Genomic DNA, 3,644 nt, shown 5'->3' on the forward strand with positions numbered 1-3,644 from the left:
AAATACATGAATGTGAATGTAACACAACAGATATGGAAAATAAGATACTTGTTGTATTAATAGAAATAGGAGAGAGTTTACACCTAAGAATAGTAGTTGATCTTGTAGAGATCTCCCCAAGTTGACTTTTCCTTCCTTGTTACAAAGCACACCTCAATATTACCCTAATGCATGAAGATGATGACTCCTTAGGTTCAAGTCAGTGGCATGAGGGCATGATCAATCTCCAAAAGCCAACCTTGATGCTATGGATGGCAAAAAATTTATAGGAGAGGGATGGTAGTTTAGGATTTATCATAATGGGTTTGAGATCCACATATGATGGGAGGATGTGCTCAAGGGATAATAGGTGAATTATCCAAGATGGGATCGGATAGAAATCGAGCTTCTTATCCATGATAAATGCTTAAAACAATCCCTAGAATCTTCTAGAAGAGGAAGCTTCAAAAATATTTTAAAATTCCCAAGTTTCTAGAATCATTGCACCTACAAAAGGAGAAACCAGCTCTGATCAGCGTTGGTACAGAAAGGAGCAACCCTCTTTGATCAGCTTTGGTACATAAATGAGAAACCAACACTGAATATAGGTGACTAAAGGGACACGGTGCACTAGGGTTAAAAGCATTAATCCCAGAAACTCAAACTTTTTGGAAAGGTCATGCTTAGGGATTTGTGCAGGGATGATGACAACATGTTCACAGATTTAGATTGATCTAGTTTGTAGGCCATTGACCAGATGTGAAAAAATGGCCTATAACATACCTAAAAGGTATTGTCATACCATTCATTTAGAAGAGACTAATTTGAACCAAAACCTCTTTTTAAGATCATCACAAGTGCCTTAGCATAGTTTTCTATTCAAAAATTATCTCAAGGGAACAGCAACAAATTGGCATCGTTGTTGGGGAACAAAGGAATAAAGAAATTTTTCCCTAGGAAAGCAACTATTCCTTTTCCTTGATGGTGAACAAGGAATTCACAAGTTGATAATTTTTCACTTGGTAAACTCCATTGTATGAACCTTGGCATCTCATGGGAATTTTACGATTACTCTTGATCCTGAAGAGATCTCTACCATCTCTAATCCAAAGATATTGATCAGACAAGAACATTAAAGATGGAGACAAAATTCTAATGCTTAAGATGATTATGAAGAACTTGACTCCTTCCCTAATTATTCTGAAAAGAAACTTGAAGATCAATTCCTTGAATTAAATACAAAAGTGATTTTACTCTTTGAATATCAATTAGAAGCTCTTGAATAATCATCTCCCTTTGTTGATGAACCAGAGTTGCCTGAAAAACCTTTTTCATTGTTCTCCCTTTCTATCCCTCTCCCTATGTCACAACAAGGTAGGAAATTGAAATCCTGTATTAATCTTGTTTCCCCAAAGGTAGAAGGGGTTTTGCAAGCACAACCTCCTCAATATTTACAATCACAATAGCAAAGTATTCTATAAAGTTTATAATAGAAAATGGCTAGAGTAGCTAACTTAGTAGTGGCTAGGTATGCTCCTTTGGGACGACCTTCTCAATTGCATGATTTTCCATAGGGTTATTTGAAGTATTTTCCTATGTATAATGGTGAAGGTGAAATCACTACAAATGAGAATCTAATTTCTTTCCTAAACTTTGCTGATAATATGAATATTAAGTAAGATGATGTAAATATGAGACTTTTTGTGCAATATGTAGAAGGGAATGTCATAAAAAGGTTCAAGGAATTATATATTGGATCTATTCTTCCATTGAAATCTCTAATGGAGCTAGAAAACATAAATCCTCCTAGACAAGCTCAAGAGCCTACAAATAGGCAAGCTAATAAGTTTCAAAGACCTTTCAATCCTCAAATTTTTCAGAGAGAAAGAAGGAACTTTCATCGGCCTATAAAAACTCCTTTGTTCATTGATTATCATGTTGAAGAAGATCTCGACCAATTATAAGAATAAACAAATTGTTTGGAGGGTTAAGATTCTCAAATTTGTGCTTTACATCAAGATTCACATCAACATGAGCGTGGAATAGTTCAAGGTATAGACCCTTCCCTTTTGTCTCAATATAAAGTTTTTTTTTTAATTCAAGCTAAGCTTCATAAGAAATATGATTTAAGGCCTAGAGTAACCCTAGCCAAATATACCAAAGAAAATAAGAGGGTTACACTAATAAATCTAAAGGAAAGGAACAAGAACCTTCCACTTCATAGACTCCTCAACAGTAGCTTCTAGACCATGAAGAAGAACTCAAGGAAAAAAATAATTCCACTTTTTTTAGTTTGGAAAAGGAGATTGAAAACATTAAAATTCATGTCGCATTGCTTGAATGGGCCAAAAATCCTATGTATCAGAAGCAAGCTGTGAAAGTGATTTAGTATCCTCAAACTACAAGTCATCAAGATACTTTGAATCTAGAGGATGAAAAGAATTCTATGTTATTTGGTCCATATGTTGAGGAAAGAAATGCAGCAGTCGCCCCTTTCTTTGTAACTTTATATATTCATGAATTTCTCCTTCATAATTGTTTGTCGAACTTAGGGGTGTCTCATAACTTAATGCCTATAACTATAATGGAAAATTTTCAATTGAAAATTACAAGGTTGTATCATGAACTATATTCATTTGATTTAAGGAAGGTTCAATGCATTAGCTTAATCAAACACCTAGGTGTGTCTTTAGCACAAAATCCTACTAAAACTATGGTCATTGATGTGGTAGTAGCCTACATTCTAGCCAAGTTTGGGATGCTTATTTCTAAGTCATGGGGTGTCAAGTTGGGTGAATGTATTCGGCTAGACATGACCTATGCAACAATTTCATTATTTGGTGGAGAGACTATGAGGTTATGCAGAGAAGCCAAGTTCACTTTTAATGTTAGTGATACTAATCATCCTAAAAAATTACCTATATATTATGTAGATCAAGATTTCGGTTGTTATATTTTGTATGTACATTATAATTTTGATTCTTCAGTTGTTGTATTAATGTTGTTAATACTATATATTCTATAGGAGATAAGGTGTGGAAATTGTTTTGATGGGGCTTCTTCAAAAGAAGGATCTAGAGATAGATTTGTATTGTTTTAACCTTCTAAAGAAGTCATATCTTTGTCCTACAAGTTAGAGTTTAAGGTAACCAACAATGTTGCACACTACGAGGCTCTCATATTGGGGTTGGAAGTAGCCAGAAACCTTAAGATTTCTAATATCATAGTCTTCAATGATTCAGAGTTGGTAATCAAGAAATTAAAAAAACTATGCAAAACTAAGCATCCAAGGCTCATATCTTATAGAAATGAGGTATGGGATATCATTGAAAAAAATCCAAGCTATCAATATAAATACTATTCATAGAGAATAAAATTATCTAATGGATTCTTTAGTTATATCAGCCAACATTGTTCAAGTAGAGGTCAAACATCATCCATCTATTCCTAGTAATGTAAAACACTGGAAAAAAATTTAGGAAGATCAATAGATCAATAGGTTTATGGAGGTCATAGATGAGTTCTCTACCACCTACATTGATACAAGAATCCAACCAGGAAGAATAATTCCAAGCACCAAATTCACAAATAGAGTTGCAAGATACCATTGTTAATCATAAAATTCTTCAGTTAAAAATCACTTTTATGCCCAAAGGATTAGTCCC

This window comes from Pinus tabuliformis, chromosome X (genome assembly GCF_031772625.1).
Source record: "Pinus tabuliformis cultivar Carrire ecotype Pingquan chromosome X, CPIR1, whole genome shotgun sequence".
Lineage (NCBI taxonomy): Eukaryota > Viridiplantae > Streptophyta > Pinopsida > Pinales > Pinaceae > Pinus > Pinus tabuliformis.